Source organism: Pseudophryne corroboree, chromosome 3 (assembly GCF_028390025.1).
Source record: "Pseudophryne corroboree isolate aPseCor3 chromosome 3, aPseCor3.hap2, whole genome shotgun sequence".
Classification (NCBI taxonomy): domain Eukaryota; kingdom Metazoa; phylum Chordata; class Amphibia; order Anura; family Myobatrachidae; genus Pseudophryne; species Pseudophryne corroboree.
The window spans coordinates 270,047,849-270,069,136 of record NC_086446.1 but is presented as its reverse complement, the minus strand read 5'-3'; the positions used below and the strand labels follow the sequence as shown (position 1 = coordinate 270,069,136).

At 49.6% G+C, this 21,288-nt stretch overlaps 1 protein-coding gene across 7 annotated transcripts in view; it reads right to left on the bottom strand.

Moving 5' to 3' along the window:
• NOL4L (nucleolar protein 4 like) overlaps positions 1-21,288 on the bottom strand; it is a 119,033-nt gene that overhangs the window by 24,245 nt on the left and 73,500 nt on the right. For 2 of the 7 annotated variants that reach the window (XM_063959070.1, XM_063959071.1), the window contains exon 2: positions 14,822-14,918. The exons of 2 other annotated variants lie outside the window; for them this stretch is intronic. The gene's annotated coding sequence lies outside the window, so the exon portion shown is untranslated. Of the gene's footprint in view, positions 1-586; positions 689-1,934; positions 2,102-14,821; positions 14,919-21,288 lie in introns of those variants that run through there. 3 more of the 7 variants (XM_063959068.1, XM_063959069.1, XM_063959072.1) reach the window with 3 other exon arrangements.

The window sequence follows — 21,288 nt, the reverse complement described above, 5'->3', positions numbered from 1 at the left end:
TCGGTGTTGCCGACGGAGACACCATTCATTTGCTCCACCTCCTCGCTAGGAAAGCCTTCTACCTCAGACATGCCGACACACGCGTACCGACACACCACACACTCAGGGAAACCTTTTATCTGAAGACAGTTCCCCCACAACGCCCTTTGGAGAGACAGAGAGAGAGTATGCCAGCACACACCCAGCGCTAATGACCCAGGAAAAAACACACTATATGTTTACCCAGGTAGCGCTGTAATTATCTATTTGCGCCAAATTATGTGCCCCCCCCTTTTTAAAACCCTCTTTCACCGTGGTAAGCAGGGGAGAGTCCGGGGAGCTTCCTCTCAGCGGTGTGCTGTGGAGAAAATGGCGCTGGTGAGTGCTGAGGAACAAGCTCCGCCCCCTCAGCGGCGGGCTTCGGTCCCGCTGAAAAATTAAAAAACTGGCGGGGGATCTCTTTTATATACAGTGCCCAGCCTGTATATATGCTTATTGCCAGATTTGGAGGTCCTTATTGCTGCCCAGGGCGCCCCCCCCTGCGCGCTGCACCCTTACAGTGACTGCTGTGTGTGTGCTGTGTGGAAGCAATGGCGCACAGCGTTACCTCTATGAAGATCTGAAGTCTTCTGCCGCCTCTGAAGTCTTCTTTCTTCACATACTCACCCGGCTTCTATCTTCCGGCTCTGCGAGGAGGACGGCGGCGCGGCTCAGGGACGAACGGCGAGGGTGAGACCTGCGTTCCATTCCCTCTGGAGCTAATGGTGTCCAGTAGCCTAAGAAACAGAGCCTAACATTAAAGTAGGTCTGTTTCTCTCCCCTCAGTCCCTCGATGCAGCAGGCTCCCTGAAAATAAAAAACCTAACCAAAATACTTTCTTTCCAGGAAACTCAGGAGAGCTCCCTGTAATGCACCCAGTCTCCTCTGGGCACAGTAATCAACTGAGGTCTGGAGGAGGGGCATAGAGGGAGGAGCCAGTGCACACCCATACCTAAAGTTCTTTCTTAGTGCCCATGTCTCCTGCGGAGCCCGTCTATCCCCATGGTCCTTACGGAGTCCCCAGCATCCTCTAGGACGTAAGAGAAAATGGTACTGTAAGTGAGCAATGCAAAAAAACTTATTATGCAAACTCAGGAGATCTGTAAATATAAACGTAGGACAAAGGGGGGCAGTGGCTATATACTTATGGAAAGTATTCACAGAGTGCAGGAAGGCAGTATCATTTCTAGTACAAGACGGCACTTTCAAACTGGAGGAAGTACAGTAAATATAACATAAGGAAAAACTGTTGTTTTTCTTACAGAAAGGGTGATAGGTGTGGTGGGGACGGGTGGTCTTCTGTATGCCGAATGTCAGGATCCCGGCGCACAGTATGCTGGTCGCCGGGAGCCCGAGCGCCGGCATACCGTACGACACCCGTGGGGACTCAGACGAATTCAAACATGCATGGGACAATGATATAACAACATGCATGGGACAATGATATAACTGTCTAAAAGTTAGATCTAAAGTGTGAAAGATACCTCCCCCCACCCCCACCCACGCACACACACACTCACTCAAAAGGGCAGACCAGATAGACCTATAGTTTCTTTATAGCTGCCAAATGTATAAGCTTCTGTTATTTTGGTATATTTTTATATCTGCTCCCAATAAACAAGGACAAATGAGTTTCAGTGCACCCTGTACATGCAGCTTTGTACAAGGGACATTGTATGGTTGATTCCTTTGCAACCATGAGAATGCTGCACATTATGGTTTAGTCACCTACCCCACCTGTAAGTGGCAACCTCTGAGATGTGCTGTTAATAATAATAATTAGTAATAGGACAATGGAGTGCTTGCTCAGTACAGCATAAATCTGCAAAAGGCACACAATAAGCAAATATGAATGTGTTATGTTTCTGATGCGCTAGTCACACAGTTCAGTTACTCTAAATCGTGCAATCGCTGACCTCATCCAGCCTGTCACACCTTACTGTGCCTCAGAAACCAAGTACATTCATCCATCATGCTTTTAGCGGTGCGGAAATACTTTGGGAGGAATACTGCAGCTCTGCCGCTACTCTCACCACTGGTCGCTTCCTCTGGCTGGTACACACACAATGGCTGCTGCCAACTGTCACCGGCCACAACATGGAGGAGACCCTCCCGCTGCAGTTACTGAGGAAGCTGCATGTGCACATGCTGCAAATTAAAGGAGAAGGGACCCTGCAATTCCTAGTCTGTATTTGTCTGGGTCTGTATGGAAATGTGGCTCACGCTCTAGCTAAGAAAATGCAGTGCTGTTATGAAGGTAGTAAGAATTGTGAGCAAGTAAAGCTGCTTAAAGGGCTTGTTCATTTTTTTGGGGGGACAACCCAGCTCAATTTAGTACATACAGTGCTATTTTTGGCAAGAGCAAATAATAAATAAGATTTTACTTACCGGTAAATCTATTTCTCGTAGTCCGTAGTGGATGCTGGGGACTCCGTAAGGACCATGGGGAATAGACGGGCTCCGCAGGAGACATGGGCACTTTAAGAAAGAATTTAGATTCTGGTGTGCTCTGGCTCCTCCATCTATGACCCTCCTCCAGACCTCAGTTAGAGAAACTGTGCCCGGAAGAGCTGACAGTACAAGGAAAATAAGAATTTACTTACCGATAATTCTATTTCTCGGAGTCCGTAGTGGATGCTGGGGTTCCTGAAAGGACCATGGGGAATAGCGGCTCCGCAGGAGACAGGGCACAAAAAAGTAAAGCTTTACTAGGTCAGGTGGTGTGCACTGGCTCCTCCCCCTATGACCCTCCTCCAGACTCCAGTTAGGTACTGTGCCCGGACGAGCATACACAATAAGGGAGGCATTTTGAATCCCGGGTAAGACTCATACCAGCCACACCAATCACACCGTACAACTTGTGATCTAAACCCAGTTAACAGTATGACAACAGAAAGGGCCTCTTAAAGATGGCTCCTTAACAATAACCCGAATTAGTTAACAATAACTATGTACAAGTATTGCAGATAATCCGCACTTGGGATGGGCGCCCAGCATCCACTACGGACTCCGAGAAATAGAATTATCGGTAAGTAAATTCTTATTTTCTCTATCGTCCTAAGTGGATGCTGGGGTTCCTGAAAGGACCATGGGGATTATACCAAAGCTCCCAAACGGGCGGGAGAGTGCGGATGACTCTGCAGCACCGAATGAGAGAACTCCAGGTCCTCCTTTGCCAGGGTATCAAATTTGTAAAATTTTACAAACGTGTTCTCCCCCGACCACGTAGCTGCTCGGCAGAGTTGTAATGCCGAGACCCCTCGGGCAGCCGCCCAAGATGAGCCCACCTTCCTTGTGGAGTGGGCTTTTACAGTTTTAGGCTGTGGCAGGCCTGCCACAGAATGTGCAAGTTGAATTGTGTTACAAATCCAACGAGCAATCGACTGCTTAGAAGCAGGTGCGCCCAACTTGTTGGGTGCATACAATATAAACAGCGAGTCAGATTTTCTGACTCCAGCCGTCCTTGCAATGTATATTTTTAAGGCTCTGACAACGTCCAACAACTTGGAGTCCTCCAAGTCGCTAGTGGCCGCAGGCACCACAATAGGTTGGTTCAGATGAAATGCTGATACCACTTTAGGGAGAAAATGCGGACGAGTCCGCAGTTCTGCCCTATCCGAATGGAAGATTAGATAAGGACTTTTATAAGATAAAGCCGCCAATTCAGATACTCTCCTGGCAGAGGCCAGGGCTAGTAACATAGTCACTTTCAATGTGAGATATTTCAAATCCACCTTTTTCAATGGTTCAAACCAATGGGATTTGAGGAAATCTAAAACTACATTTAGATCCCACGGTGCCACCGGAGGCACCACAGGAGGCTGTATATGCAGTACTCCCTTGACAAAAGTCTGGACCTCAGGGACAGAGGCCAATTCTTTTTGGAAGAATATTGACAGGGCCGAAATTTGAACCTTAATGGATCCCAATTTGAGACCCATAGATAATCCTGATTGCAGGAAATGTAGGAAACGACCCAGTTGGAATTCCTCCGTCGGAACCCTCCGATCCTCGCACCACGCTACATATTTTCGCCAAATGCGGTGATAATGTTTCACGGTGACTTCCTTCCGTGCCTTAATCAAGGTAGGAATGACTTCTTCTGGAATGCCTTTCCCTTTTAGGATCTGGCGTTCAACCGCCATGCCGTCAAACGCAGCCGCGGTAAGTCTTGAAAAAGACAGGGACCCTGCTGTAGCAGGTCCCTTCTCAGAGGTAGAGGCCACGGTTCGTCCGTGAGCATCTCTTGAAGTTCCGGATACCAAGTCCTTCTCGGCCAATCCGGAACCACTAGTATTGTTCTTACTCTTCTTTGCCGTATGATCTTCAATACCTTTGGTATGAGCGGCAGAGGAGGAAACACATACACTGACTGGTACACCCAAGGAGTTACCAGTGCGTCCACAGCTATTGCCTGTGGATCTCTTGACCTGGCGCAATATTTGTCCAGTTTCTTGTTGAGGCGAGACGCCATCATGTCTACAATTGGTCTTTCCCAACGGTCTATTAACATGTTGAAGACTTCTGGATGTAGACCCCACTCTCCCGGATGAAGATCGTGTCTGCTGAGGAAGTCTGCTTCCCAGTTGTCCACGCCCGGGATGAACACTGCTGACAGTGCTATCACGTGATTCTCCGCCCAGCGAAGAATCTTGGCAGCTTCTGCCATTGCACTCCTGCTTCTTGTGCCGCCCTGCCTGTTTACATGGGCGACCGCCGTGATGTTGTCCGACTGAATCAACACCGGCTTTCCTTGCAGGAGAAGTTCCGCCTGGCTTAGAGCATTGTAGATTGCTCTTAGTTCCAGAATGTTTATGTGAAGAGACTTTTCCAGACTCGTCCATACTCCCTGGAAGTTTCTTCCTTGTGTGACTGCTCCCCAGCCTCTCAGGCTGGCGTCCGTGGTCACCAGGATCCAATCCTGAATGCCGAATCTGCGGCCTTCTAATAGGTGAGCCTTCTGCAACCACCACAGAAGTGACACCCTTGTCTTTGGTGACAGGGTTATTCGCAGGTGCATCTGCAGATGCGACCCTGACCATTTGTCCAACAGATCCCTTTGGAATATTCTTGCATGGAATCTGCCGAATGGAATTGCTTCGTAAGAAGCCACCATTTTTCCCAGGACTCTTGTGCATTGATGTACTGACACTTTTCCTGGTTTTAGGAGGTTCCTGACCAGATCGGATAACTCCTTGGCTTTTTCCTCTGGAAGGAAAACCTTTTTCTGAACCGTGTCCAGAATCATTCCTAGGAACAGCAGACGAGTTGTCGGGATTAAATGGGATTTTGGAATATTCAGAATCCACCCGTGTTGTCTTAGCACCTCTTGAGATAGTGCTAAAGCTGTCTCCAGCTGTTCTCTGGACCTTGCCCTTATTAGGAGATCGTCCAAGTATGGGATAACTAATACGCCTTTTCTTCGAAGAAAATCATCATCTCGGCCATTACCTTGGTAAAGACCCGAGGCGCCGTGGACAATCCGAACGGCAGCGTCTGAAACTGATAGTGACAGTTTTGAACAATGAACCTGAGGTACCCCTGGTGTGCGGGGTAAATCGGAACGTGTAGATACGCATCCTTGATGTCCAAGGATACCATAAAGTCCCCTTCTTCCAGGTTCGCTATCACTGCTCTGAGTGACTCCATCTTGAACTTGAACTTTTTTATGTAGAGGTTCAAGGACTTCAGATTTAGAATAGGCCTTACCGAGCCATCCGGCTTCGGTACCACAAATAGAGTGGAATAATACCCCTTTCCTTGTTGTAATAGGGGTACTTTGACTATCACCTGCTAAGCGTACAGCTTGTGAATGGCTTCCAACACCCTCTCCCTTTCGGAAGAGACGGTTGGTAAGGCAGACTTCAGGAAACGATGAGGAGGATCCGTCTCTAATTCCAACCTGTACCCCTGAGATATTATCTGCAGGATCCAGGGGTCTACCTGCGAGTGAGCCCACTGCGCGCTGTAATTTTTGAGACGGCCCCCCACTGTCCCCGAGTCCGCTTGAGAGGCCCCAGCGTCATGCTGAGGTTTTTGCAGGAGCCGGGGAGGGCTTCTGTTCCTGGGAAGGAGCTGCCTGTTGGTGTCTCTTCCCTCTTCCTCTGCCTCGTGGCAGGTACGACAAGCCCTTTGCTCTCTTATTTTTGTAGGAGCGAAAAGGCTGCGGTTGAAAGGTCGGTGCCTTTCTCTGTTGGGGAGTGACTTGAGGTAAAAAAGTGGATTTCCCGGCAGTAGCCGTGGCCACCAAGTCTGATAGACCAACTCCAAATAACTCCTCCCCTTTATACGGCAAAACCTCCATGTGACGTTTTGAATCCGCATCGCCTGTCCACTGTCGTGTCCATAAGGCTCTTCTGGCTGAAATGGACATAGCACTCACCCGAGATGCCAGTGTGCAAATATCCCTCTGTGCATCACGCATATAGATAAATGCATCCTTTATTTGTTCTAACGACAGTAAAACATTGTCCCTATCTAGGGTATCAATATTTTCAATCAGGGATTCTGACCAAACTACTCCAGCACTGCACATCCAGGCAGTTGCTATAGCTGGTCGTAGTATAACACCTGCATGTGTGTATATATTCTTTTGAATAACTTCCATCTTTCTATCTGATGGATCCTTAAGTGCGGCCGTCTCAGGAGAGGGTAACGCCACTTGTTTGGATAAGCGTGTGAGCGCCTTGTCCACCTTAGGGGGTGTTTCCCAGCGCGCCCTAACCTCTGGCGGGAAAGGGTATAATGCCAATAACTTTTTTGAAATTATCAACTTTTTATCAGGAGCAACCCACGCTTCATCACACACGTCATTTAATTCTTCTGATTCAGGAAAAACTGTTTGTAGTTTTTTCACACCATACATAATACCCTGTTTTACGGTATCTGTAGTATCAGCTAAATGTAACGTCTCCTTCATTGCCAAAATCATATAACGTGTGGCCCTACTGGAAAATACGTTTGAATTTCTACCGTCGTCACTGGAATCAGTGCCCGTGTCTGGGTCTGTGTCGACCGACTGAGGCAAAGGGCGTTTTACAGCCCCTGACGGTGTTTGAGGCGCCTGGACAGGCATTAATTGATTGTCCGGCCGCCTCATGTCCTCAACTGACTGTTTAAGGGAAGATAAACCATCACGTAATTCCACAAATAAAGGCATCCATTCTGGTGTCGACCCCCTGGGGGGTGACATCTGCATATTTGGCAATTGCTCCGCCTCCACACCAATATCGTCCTCATACATGTCGACACCACGTACCGACACACACCGCAAACTCACAGGGAATGCTCTAATGAAGACAGGACCCACTAGCCCTTTTGGGGAGACAGAGGGAGAGTCTGCCAGCACACACCACAAAGCGCTATATATACAAGGGATATCCTTATATTAAGTGCTCCCTTATAGCTGCTTTAATATATATATATATAGCCATTAATGTGCCCCCCCTCTCTGTTTTACCCTGTTTCTGTAGTGCAGTGCAGGGGAGAGACCTGGGAGCCGTTCTGACCAGCGGAGCTGTGACAGAAAATGGCGCCGTGTGCTGAGGAGATAGGCCCCGCCCCTTTTTCGGCGGGTTCTTCTCCCGCTATTTTTCCAGTCAGGCAGGGGTTAAATATCTCCATATAGCCCCTATGGGCTATATGTGAGGTATTTTTAGCCTTGTATAAGGTTTATATTTGCCTCTCAGAGCGCCCCCCCCCAGCGCTCTGCACCCTCAGTGACTGCCCAGTGAAGTGTGCTGAGAGGAAAATGGCGCACAGCTGCAGTGCTGTGCGCTACCTTATGAAGACTGAGGAGTCTTCAGCCGCCGGTTTCCGGACCTCTTCACGCTTCAGCATCTGCAAGGGGGTCGGCGGCGCGGCTCCGGGACCGGACTCCACGGCTGGGCCTGTGTTCGATCCCTCTGGAGCTAATGGTGTCCAGTAGCCAAGCAGCAAATCCACTCTGCATGCAGGTGAGTTTACTACTTTCCCCCTAAGTCCCACGTTGCAGTGATCCTGTTGCCAGCAGGACTCACTGTAAAGAAAAAAAACCTAAACTAAACTTTCTCTAAGCAGCTCTTTAGGAGAGCCACCTAGATTGCACCCTTCTCGTTCGGGCACAAAATCTAACTGGAGTCTGGAGGAGGGTCATAGGGGGAGGAGCCAGTGCACACCACCTGACCTAGTAAAGCTTTACTTTTTTGTGCCCTGTCTCCTGCGGAGCCGCTATTCCCCATGGTCCTTTCAGGAACCCCAGCATCCACTTAGGACGATAGAGAAAGGATTTTGGTAATCCAGGGCAAGATACATACCAGCCACACCAATCACACCGTATAACTTGTGATAACCTTACCCAGTTAACAGTATGAACAACAACAGAGCATCAGATCAACCCTGATGCAACTATAATATAACCCTTATTGAAGCAATAACTATATACAAGCATTGCAGAAGAAGTCCGCACTTGGGACGGGCGCCCAGCATCCACTACGGACTACGAGAAATAGATTTACCGGTAAGTAAAATCTTATTTTCTCTAACGTCCTAGTGGATGCTGGGGACTCCGTAAGGACCATGGGGATTATACCAAAGCTCCCAAATAGGCGGGAGAGTGCGGATGACTCTGCAGCACTGAATGAGCAAACACAAGGTCCTCCTCAGCCAGGGTATCAAACTTGTAGAACTTTGCAAAGGTGTTTGAACCTGACCAAGTAGCCGCTCGACAAAGCTGTAATGCCGAGACCCCTCGGGCAGCCGCCAAAGAAGAGCCCACCTTCAGTGGCGCACGCAGGGGAGGTTTCTGAGTACCCAGAAACCCCCCCTGATGGACCAAACATTTTTTTTTTCATCTGTGGTCCGGACGGCCGTCAATTGTAGCCCCGCCCCCTTGCGGCTATATGCCGCGATTCGCGGGTCTGTCGGGAGGGGGCGGAGCCAATGTGACGAGATTCTCATGTAATTGAGTCATATTGGCTCCTCCCCCTCAATGCCGACCCGCTAATCGCTGCATTTTGACGCAAGGGGGCGGGGCTACAGTTTCCGGACCAATTATGTCATGGTGGCTTATTTCTGAAACGTGCTCCAGTCCAGCCCTGCATTAATAACAACTGCAGCATCCTCTTCCTTCAGGACAGGGCAGTTTCCAAATGTAAGTGTACTGTATGTGGTGTGTAATTGTGTATATGTGTGTGTGTATATGTATGTGTTCCATGTGTGTATTTATGTGTACGTGTTCTATGTATGTTCTATGTATGCATTGATGTGTTCTACGAGTGTGTGTACTGTATATATGTATGTTTGTGTGCTCTATGTGTGCATTTGTGTGTATGTGTTCTATGTAATATAGGTATTATATATATATCTACGTGTGTGTGTGTGTGTGTGTGTGTGTGTGTGTGCGCGCGCGCACATAGAAGTAACACCCCTTCCCCATTAATCCTGCGTTTACCCCTGAGGGGGGTATCTTGTGCACAGGATCTAGAGTGTTAAGATACATATAATGAATGTATCTGCAGATGACATATGGGGACAAGCATAGGTAAACGCAGGGGGGATTTCCAGTTGCCCGATGGTCGGCACAGTGGGAAATTGCGGATTACATTTGGAAACCCCCTCTAGAAATCCTGCGTTTGCCCCTGACCTTCCTTGTGGAATGAGCCTTAACTGATCTAGGCAGCGTCAATCAAGCCGCAGAATGAGCCTGCTGAATCGTGTTACAGATCCAGCGAGCAATAGTCTGCTTTGAAGCAGGTGCCCCAAGCTTGTTGGAAGCATACAGGATAAACAAAGATTCTGTTTTCCTGACCCTAGCCGTTCTGGCTACATAAACCTTCAAAGCCCTGACCACATCCAGTAACTCGGAATCCTCCAAGTCATTAGTAGCCACAGGCACCACAATAGGTTGGTTTATATGAAATGATGAAACCACCTTTGGCAGAAATTGTGGGCGGGTCGGCAATTCTGCTCTATCCGCATGGAAAACTAGATAAGGGCTTTGATGTGACAAAGCCGCCAATTCTGACACACGCCTAGCCGAAGCCAAGGCTAGTAGCATGACCACCTTCCAGGTGAGATATTTCAATTCCACCGTCTTGAGTGGTTCAAACCAGTGTGATTTCAGGAAACTCAACATCACGTTAAGATCCCAAGGTGCCACTGGAGGCACAAAAGGGGGCTGAATATGCAGCACTCCCTTTACAAACGTCTGAACTTCAGGCAGAGAAGCCAGTTCTTTTTGAAAGAAAATGGATAGGGCCGAAATCTGGACCTTAATGGAACCCAATTTTAGGCCCAAAGTCACTCCCGACTGTAGGAAGTGAAGGAAACGGCCCAGCTGGAATTCCTCCGTAGGGGCATTCCTGGCCTCACACCAAGCAACATATTTTCGCCATATACGGTGATAATGTTGAGCCGTCACGTCCTTCCTAGCCTTTATCAGCGTAGGAATGACCTCATCCGGAATACCTTTTTCTGCTAGGATCCGGCGTTCAACCGCCATGCCGTCAAACGCAGCCGCGGTAAGTCTTGGAACAGACAGGGCCCCTGTTGCAACAAGTCCTGTCTTAGAGGCAGAGGCCACGGGTCCTCTGTGAGCATTTCTTACAGATCTGGATACCAAGTCCTTCTTGGCCAATCCGGAACAATGAGTATTGTTCTCACTCCTCTTTTTCTTATGATTCTCAGCACCTTGGGTATGAGAGGAAGAGGAGGAAATACATAGACCGACTGGAACACCCACGGCGTCACCAGTGCGTCCACAGCTATCGCCTGAGGGTCTCTTGACCTGGCGCAATACTTCTGTAGCTTTTTGTTGAGGCGGGATGCCATCATGTCCACCTGTGGCAGCTCCCACCGACTTGCAACCTGCGCGAAGACTTCTTGATGAAGTCCCCATTCTCCCGGGTGGAGGTTGTGCCTGCTGAGGAAGTCTGCTTCCCAGTTGTCCACTCCCGGAATGAACACTGCTGACAGTGCGCTTACGTGATTCTCCGTCGAGCGAAGAATTCTGGTGGCTTCTACCATCGCCACCCTGCTCCTTGTGCCGCCTTGGCGGTTTACATGAGCCACTGCGGTGATGTTGTCTGACTGAATCAGAACCGGGTGGTCGCGAAGTAGGGACTCCGCTTGGCGTAGGGCGTTGTATATGGCCCTTAGTTCCAGGATGTTGATGTGGAGGCAAGTCTCCTGACTTGACCACAGCCCTTGGAAATTTCTTCCCTGTGTGACTGCCCCCCACCCTCGGAGGCTTGCATCCATGGTCACCAGGACCTAGTCCTGAATGCCGAATCTGCGGCCCTCGAGGAGGTGAGCACTCTGCAGCCACCACAGGAGAGACACCCTGGCCCTGGGGGATAGGGTGATTAACCGATGCATCTGAAGATGTGATCCGGACCATTTGTCCAGTAGATCCCATTGAAAGGTCCTCGCATGGAACCTGCCGAAGGGAATGGCCTCGTATAATGCCACCATCTTTCCCAGGACTCGCGTGCAGTGATGCACCGACACCTGTTTTGGATTTAATAGGTTTCTGACCAGTGTCATGAGCTCTTGAGCCTTCTCCATCGGGAGATAAACCCTCTTCTGGTCTGTGTCCAGAATCATGCCAAGGAAGGGCAGACGAGTCGTAGGAATCAACTGCGACTTTGGAATATTTAGAATCCAGCCGTGTTGTCGTAACACTTCCAGAGAGCGTGCTACGCTGATCAGCAACTGCTCTCTGGACCTCGCCTTTATGAGGAGATCGTCCAAGTATGGGATAATTGTGACCCCTTGCTTCCGCAGGAGTACCATCATTTCTGCCATTACCTTGGTAAATATTCTCGGTGCCATGGAGAGACCAAACGGCAACGTCTGAAATTGGTAATGGCAATCCTGTACCACAAATCTGAGGTACGCCTGATGAGGTGGATAAATGGGGACATGAAGGTATGCATCCTTTATGTCCAGAGACACCATAAAATCCCCCCCTTCCAGGCTTGCGATGACCGCTCTGAGCGATTCCATCTTGAACTTGAACCTTTTCAGGTATATGTTCAGGGATTTTAAATTCAATATGGGTCTGACCGAACCGTCCGGTTTCGGTACCACAAACATGGTCGAATAATAACCCTTTCCTCGTTGAGGGAGGGGAACCTTGACCACCACCTGTTGAAGATACAATTTGTGAATTGCAGCTAACACTATTTCCCTCTCTAAGGGGGAAGCTGGCAGGGCCGATTTGAGGTATCGGTGAGGGGGCATCTCTTCGAAAACCAGCTTGTATCCCTGAGACACAATATCTATTGCCCAGGGATCCACCTGTGAGTGAACCCACTTGTGGCTGAAATTTCGGAGACGCGCCCCCACCGGGCCTGGCTCCGCCTGTGGAGCCCCAGCGTCATGCGGTGGATTTAGTGGAAGCCGGGGAGGACTTCTGTTCCTGGGAACTAGCTGTGTTGTGCAGCTTCCTTCCTCTGCCCCTGCCCAGAAAGGACGCACCTTGGACTTTCTTGCCTTTTTGTGATCGAAAGGACTGCATTTGGTAATACGGTGCTTTCTTAGGCTGTGAGGAAACTTATGGCAAAAAATTTGACTTTCCAGCAGTAGCTGTGGAGACCAGGTCCGAGAGACCCTCCCCAAACAATTCCTCACCCTTGTAAGGTAAAACCTCCATGTGCCTTTTTGAGTCGGCATCACCTGTCCATTGCCGAGTCCACAGGACCCTTCTGGCAGAAATCGACATTGCATTTATTCTAGAGCCCAGTAGGCTAATGTCTCTTTGAGCATCTCTCATATATAGGACAGCGTCTTTTATATGCCCCAGGGTCATTAATATAGTATCCTTGTCTAAGGTATCAAGTTCCTCAGATAAGGTATCCGTCCATGCTGCTACAGCACTACACACCCAGGCCGACGCAATTGCCGGCCTTAGTAAGGTACCTGAATGTGTATAAATGGACTTCAGGGTACCCTCTTGCTTTCTATCCGCAGCATCTTTTAGGGTGGCCGTATCCTGTGACGGCAGGGCTACCCTCTTGGATAAGCGTGTTAAAGCTTTGTCCACCCTAGGGGAGGATTCCCAGCGTAACCTGTCCGTTGGCGGGAAGGGATACGCCATAAGTATCCGTTTGGAAATCTGCAGTTTTTTATCTGGAGATTCCCAAGCCTTTTCACATAACTCATTTAGGTCGTGTGAAGGGGGGAAGGTCGCCACCTGCCTTTTTTCCCCATACATATGAACCCTCTTGTCAGGGACTGGGGTTTCCTCTGAGATGTGCAACACATCCTTAATTGCTATAATCATATAACGGATGGATTTAGCCAATTTAGGCTGTAACTTTGCATCATCGTAATCGACACTGGAGTCAGAATCCATGTCGGTATCTGTGTCAACAATTTGGGATAGTGGGCGCTTCTGAGACCCTGACGGCCTCTGCGACATAGGATCAGGCACGGGCTGAGACCCTGACTGTCCTAAGGTTTCAGCTTTATCCAACCTTTTATGCAAGGAATTAACATTATCATTTAAAACCTTCCACATATCCATCCAATCAGGTGTCGGCGCCGTCGGCAGAGACACCACATTCATTTGCTCCCGCTCTGTTTCCACATAGTCTTCCTCGTCAAACATGTCGACACAAGCGTACAGACACACCACACACACAGGGAATGCTCTTTTTGAAGACAGTTCCCCCACAAGGCCCTTTGGAGAGACAAGAGAGAGAGAGAGTATGCCAGCACATACCCCAGCGCTATATAACCCAGGAATAACACAGTAACTTAATGTTAACCCAGTAGCCGCTGTTATATTGCTTTTTGCGCCAAATTATGTGCCCCCCCTCTCTTTTTAGCCTCTTCTACCGTGTATCTGCAGGGGAGAGCCTGGGGAGCTTCCTCTCAGCGGAGCTGTGGAGAAAAAATGGCGCTGGTGAGTGCTGAGGAAGAAGCCCCGCCCCCTCGACGGCAGGCTTCTGTACCGCTTTAATATACAATTTCTGGCGGGGGTTCATACATATATACAGTGCCCAACTGTATATATGCAAACTTTTGCCAAAGAGGTTCTAAATTGCTGCCTAGGGCGCCCCCCCCCCCCTGCGCCCTGCACCCTTACAGTGACCGGAGTATGTGGGTGTATGTGGGAGCAATGGCGCACAGCTGCAGTGCTGTGCGCTACCTCAGTGAAGACTGGAGTCTTCTGCCGCCGATTTCGAAGGCTGTCACCCGGCTTCTGTCTTCCGGCTCTGCGAGGGGGACGGCGGCGCGGCTCCGGGATCGGACGACGAGGGTGAGATCCTGTGTACGATCCCTCTGGAGCTAATGGTGTCCAGTAGCCTAAGAAGCAGGACCTATCTGCAAAGAGTAGGGCTGCTTCTCTCCCCTTAGTCCCACGATGCAGGGAGTCTGTTGCCAGCAGAGCTCCCTGAAAATAAAAAAACCTAACAAAATACTTTCTTACAGCAAGCTCAGGAGAGCTCACTGAACAGCACCCAGCTCGTCCGGGCACAGATTCAACCTGAGGTCTGGAGGAGGGTCATAGAGGGAGGAGCCAGAGCACACCAGAATCTAAATTCTTTCTTAAAGTGCCCATGTCTCCTGCGGAGCCCGTCTATTCCCCATGGTCCTTACGGAGTCCCCAGCATCCACTAGGACGTTAGAGAAATAATAATAATAATCCTGGCTGTACCATATCAGCAGTAATTTACAGTACATGCTGTAGTCTCTCAGCTGGCTAAACGTAACCGGCTACATCACCAAGTCCCATCCCCGGAAGTGGGATCAGCAGAGTGATTGTAGAAGAGTATAAATCAGATTATAGTAAAATACAATCTCATTCAGTGCACACCTTAATTTCAAGTCCACAGTTCTGAGAGGATTTAGCTAATTCTGGGATAGATGAACGGACATGGGATTACTTCCTAGAGACACTGGCTGTCGTAGATCTAAAGAGGGAAAAGGAAGGAAACAAAGGGGGAGGGGAAGTCTTAGAAGGATACAAACACTCTAGTATGGACCTTCCCGAGTTACACACCACTCATCTTTCTAACAATGCAACACCTGTGCCTTATACTATGTAAAGTCAACCCATAATCTTTCCAGAAAAGCTATCTGCAGTCTTTATAACTTCTTATACCATGTTTTAAAAAGAGAGAAAAGCTAATGCATGACATCATCTATCCTCTTCCTAAAGCTACAATAGTATATAGCATGCTTTATCTCCCTCATCTGTCACCGGCATTAGGGAGGGTAGTGCAGCAATACAGCTGGGAAGATAAATATTACAGTAAATACATATATTTAAAGAGCAAGTGCCTGGCGTGGAGGTAGTATGGATTTATGTACTAGTAAACCCCAAAAGAGAGATTTATGGTAGACTTACCATAGTTGAATCTCTTTCTGTGAAGTACACTGGATTCCACAGGGACTACATCGGGGTGTAGAGCATACTTCCCAACTTTGCTGTTTTGTGGAGCGGGACACTCGCGCGGCGAAGCCGCGTGCGCTCCCGAAAAGGGGGCGTGGTCTATGAAAAGGGGGCGTGGCTTCGTGGGAGGACCCGCGATCGCGAGCCATGCCCCCGTTTTCGTCACTGAGGGGGCATGCCCAGCGCTCTGTGAGCCGCTGGCATGCTCCCTCTGACTCCACTGAATAGACGCTGTGCGCATGCGCACAGCGTCTATTCACCGCTGCTCTGCTAAGCAGAGCAGCGATTGACAGAGCCTCCCAACTGCACCCCCCCACCGCGGGACACTGTGGCCCGCGGGTGGGACAGCGGGACAGTCCCCAAAAAACAGGACTGTCCCGCGAAAATCGGGACAGTTGGGAGGTATGGTAGAGTTGTATCTTGATCTGAGGCACCAACAGGCTAAAGCTTTGACTGTTACAGGATGCACTGCACCGCCTCCTCTATAACCCCGCCTCCGGGCACTGGAGCTCAGTTTTGTTAAGCAGTCCAATGCAGTAGCAAGTAAAAGAGACGGTAGATGTTAGTCACATAGAACCACATTCTTATGACAGGAGAAGGGACCAGCGGCTAATGCCATACAAACTCATAGAAGCTAGGTGCGTCAGGGTGGGCGCCCTGTGGAATCCAATGTACCTCGCAGAAAGAGATTTAACTATTGTAAGTCTGCCATAAATCTCCTTTTCTGCAGCGGGGTACACTGGGATTCCACAGGGAATACATCGGGGATGTCGTAAAGCAGTTACTCATGGTAGGGGACGCACCGTAGCGGGCACAAGAACTCGGCGTCCAAAAGAAACATCCTGGGAGGCGGGAGTATCAAAGGCATAGAACCTAATGAACGTGTTCACCGAGGACCATTTAGCCGCCTTGCACAATTTTTCAGCGGACGCGCCACGGCGGGCCGCCCAAGACGGTCTAACAGACCGAGTAGAATGAGCTTTGATAGCAGTAGGAGCTGGGAGTCCAACCTGCGCATAAGATTGTGCAATCACCATTCTAATCCATCTGGCCAAGGTTTGCTTATTCGCAGGCCAGCCACGTTTGCGAAAACCAAAAAGTACAAAAAGGGTATCTGACCTTCTAATAGAGGCAGTCCTCTCCACGTAGATACGGAGAGCCCGTACCACATCCAAAGACCGCTCTTTGGAGGACAAACCAGAAGAGATAAAGTCCGGAACCACAGTCTCTTGGAAAGATGGAAAGATGACACCACTTTAGGTAGATAACCGGGACGAGTTCTAAGAACTGCCCGGTCACGGTGAGAAATCAGAAAGGGTGAACGACAGGACAAAGCGCCCAAGTCTGACATCCTCCTAGCAGAGGCAATAGCCAGCAGAAACACGACCTTAAGCGTAAGGCATTTAAGGTCCACAGACTCAAGAAGTTCAAATGGAGACTCTTGTAGGGCATTTAAGACAACAGACAGATCCCATGGAGCCACAGGAGGGACATAAGGAGGCTGAATCCGTAAAACATCCTGAGTGAAAGTATGAACATCAGGAATAGACGCAATTTTTCTCTGAAACCACACCAACCAGGCAGATATATGAACCTTGAGGGAGGCCAGACGAAGGCCTAAATCTAGGCCTTGTTGCAGAAAAGCCAAAAGCCTGGAAGTTCTGAACGAATAGGCATCATAATTCTTAGCAGCACACCATGTGAAGTAAGAGTTCCAGACCCTGTAATAAATCCGTGCAGATGCCGGTTTGCGAGCCTTCAACATAGTTTGAATAACCACCTCGGAGAATCCTTTGGCCCTCAGGAGTGAAGCTTCCAGAGCCACGCCGTCAAAGCCAGTCTGTTCAGGTCCGGATAGACACAAGGGCCCTTAACGAGGAGGTCCGGGCATTGAGGAAGTAGAAGAGGACGCTTTATCGATAGACCCTGCAGGTCTGAGAACCAATGCCGTCTGGGCCACGCTGGAGCAACCAGAAGTAGTATTCCTCTTTCTTGCTTGAACTTCCGTAATATCCTGGGCAGGAGTGACACTGGAGGGAACATGTATGGCATCCGAAAGTTCCATGGAATTGCCAGTGCATCCACGAACGCTGCTTGAGGATCCCTTATCCTTGATCTGAAGACCGGAACTTTGTGATTGCGTCGAGACGCCATCAGGTCTACATCAGGTAGGCCCCACTGGTCCACTAGGAGTTGAAAGACTTCCGGATGAAGACTCCACTCTCCGGCGTGAACGTCTTGACGACTGAGGAAATCCGCTTCCCAGTTGAGGACTCCGGGAATGAACACTGACGATATTGCTGACAGATGGCGTTCCGCCCAACGGAGGATTTTTGATACTTCCAGCATTGCCATGTGGCTTCGAGTGCCGCCTTGATGATTTCGTGGTGGCGCTGTCTGATTGTACTTGAACAGGCCTGTACCAGAGGCAGGGCAAGCGTCAACGCATTGAACACTGCCCGCAATTCCAGAGTGTTTATCGGGAGGAGAGATTCCTCCCTGGTCCATCGACCCTGGAGAGAGTGTTGCTCCAACACCGTGCCCCAACCCTGCAGACTGGCATCTGTAGTCAGTAGGACCCAGTTGGAGATCCAGAAGGGACAGCCCCTGCTCAACTGTCGGTCATGTAACCACCAGCTCAGTGACAGACGAACCTCCGGAGTCAAGGAGATCATTTGAGACCTGATCCGATGAGGCAGGCCGTCCCACTCTACCATGTCGAAAGCAGACACCATGTGGCCTAGTACTTGCATCGCCAAGTGTATCGACACTCTTGGGCGAGAGAGGAAGTATCTGATCCTGTCCTGAAGTTTCAGGACCTTCTCTGAAGACAGAAATAATTTCTGGCTGTGTGTGTCCAGCAGTGCCCCCAGGTGCACCATGCTCCGAGCAGGGACCAGCGAGGACTTCTTCCGGTTGATGAGCCACTCCTCAGTTCCAGATGACTGAGGAGAACATCTTTGGAGTTCGCCAGGATCAGCAAGTCGTCCAGAAATGGCAGGATCCTGATTCCCTGATGGCGGAGAAGGGCCATCATCACGCCCATGACCTTGGTGAAGATCCGAGGGGCCGTGGCCAGTCCAAATGGCAGGGCCTGGAATAGATAATGTAGGCTGCCAATACCAAACCGCTGACATTGCTGATGCGATATGGCAATAGGTATGTGCAGCTAAGCATCCTGTATGTCCAGGGATACCATATAATCTTCGGGTTCCATGGCCAGTACAATAGAGGGCAGAGTTTCCATACGGAATTTGGACACTCTCACAAACTTGTTCAATGATTTGAGGTTGAGTATAGGCTGGAAGGACCCATTTGGCTTCGGAACTAGAAACAGGGTCGAATAGTAACCTCTGCCCCTCTGGGACTGAGGTACCAGCACAACCACTCCTGTGTCCAGGTGGGATTGTACAACCAAGTGTAGAGCTTGCGCTTTCAAGGGATAACAGTTGAGCAGAACTGGCGAGGGGGATGTCTCTTGAAAGAGACTGCGTACCCATGTGAGACAACTTCCAGCACCCGGGCATCCGAAGTGGTCTTTAACAAGGCCTGGGCAAACTGCAGAAGTCGGCCTCCCACCCTGGGGTCCCCCTCGGGGAGGCCCACCCCATTGTGCAGCAGGCTTGTCTAGTTTGGAAACAGGCTGACAGGATTGTTTAGGTTTGTTCTTAGTGGATTTGGAAGTATGAGCCTGTCTCGGGTACGCCTGACCCTTTGCCTTCCCTGGAGGTCGAAAGGAGCGAAAAGTGGTACTCTTTGCCTTCGGTGCAGAAGGAAAAGTACTGGGGAGAAAATAGGATTTTAATACCTACCGGTAAATCCTTTTCTCCTAGTCCGTAGAGAATGCCGGGGACTCCAAAAGGACCATGGGGTATAGACGCGATCCACAGGAGACATGGGCACACTAAAAGACTTTGACTGGGTGTGAACTGGCCCCTCCCTCTATGCCCCTCCTCCAGACCTCAGTTATATGAACTGTGCCCAGGGGAGATGGACATTTCGAGGAAAAGGATTTTTGTTAAACTAAGGGTGAGATAGATACCAGCTCACACCACAAACACACCGTACAACTGGATTAGCAGGAATACCAGATAACAGTATGAACGAAAAACAGCAACAAGCTGAACATAACCGATACACAACCTTCGTGTAACCGAAACTAACAACCAACAATACAACTGCAAGTAACAGTACGCACTGGGATGGGCGCCCAGCATCCTCTACGGACTAGGAGAAAAGGATTTACCGGTAGGTATTAAAATCCTATTTTCTCTTACGTCCTAGAGGATGCTGGGGACTCTAAAAGGACCATGGGGTCTATACCAAAGCTCCAGACCGGGCGGGACAGTGCGGACGACTCTCAGCACCGACTGAACAAACATGAGGTCCTCCTCAGCCATGGTATCAAGCTTATAGAACTTAGCAAAAGTGTTTGAACCCGACCACGTAGCTGCTCGGCAAAGTTGAAGTGCCGAGACCCCTCGGGCAGCCGCCCAAGACGAGCCCACCTTCCTGGCAGAATGGGCCTTTACTGACTTCCACAATGGCAACCCAGCCAAAGAGTGAGCATGCTGAATCGTATTACAAATCCAGCGTGCAATAGTCTGCTTGGAAGCAGGATTACCAATCTTGTTGGAAGCATACAGGACAAACAGTGTTTCCGTTATGCTAACAAGAGCCGTTCTGGTGATAAACTTTTAAATCTATGACGACATCAAGAGACTTTGGAACCGCGACAGCCTCCGTAGCTACAGGTACCACAATAGGTTGATTTATGTGAAACGAAGAAACCACCTTCGGCAGAAATTGTTGACGAGTCCTCAATTCCGCTCTATCCACATGAAAAATCAAATATGGGCACTTGTGAGACAAAGCCGCCAATTCTGACACCAGTCTGGCAGACGCCAAGGCCAAAAGCATGACCACTTTCCAAGTGAGAAACTTTAACTCAACCTTTTGCAAAGGTTCAAACCAGTGAGACATAAGAAACTTTAACACCACTTCAAGATCCCACGGGGCCACGGGTAGCACAAACGGGGGATGGATATGCAGCACTCCCTTCACGAAAGTCTGAACCTCAGGAAGGGCGGCCAATTCTTTTTGAAAGAAAACAGATAAAGCCGAAAACAAGTTTTATGGTAAGAACTTACCTTTGTTAAAACTCTTTCTGCGAGGTACACTGGGATCCACAAGGAATGGACAATGGGGTGTAGAGTAGGATCTTGATCCGATGCACCAACAGGCTCAAAGCTTTGACTGTTCCCAGAATGCATAGCGCCGCCTCCTATATCACCCCGCCTCCCTGCACAGGATCTCAGTTTTTAGTTAACCAGTCCAATGCAGTAGCAGGAAAAGAGACGACAACGGTTAGTAGCCACAACACTGCATTCTCACGACAGGAGACGTGTCAGCGGCTAATGCCATACCAACCGAAAGAAGCTAAGTGCGTCAGGGTGGGCGCCTTGTGGAGCCCAGTGTACCTCGCAGAGAGAGTTTTAACAAAGGTAAGTTCTTACCATAAAACTCGTTTTCTGCTGCGGGGTACACTGGGCTCCACAAGGAATGGACAATGGGGATGTCCTAAAGCAGTTCCTTATGGGAGGGGACGCACTGTAGAGGGCACAAGAACCCGGCGTCCAAAGGAAGCATCCTGGGAAGCGGCAGTATCGAAGGCATAGCACCTTATGAACGTGTTCACAGAGGACCACGTAGCCGCCTTGCACAATTGTTCAAGGGTCGCACCACGGTGGGCCACGCAAGAAGGTCCAACAGACCGAGTAGAATGGGCCTTAATGTGATCAGGAGCAGAGAGACCAGCCTTCACATAAGCATGTGCAATCACCATTCTAATCCATCTGGCCAGAGTTTGCTTGTGAGCAGGCCAGCCC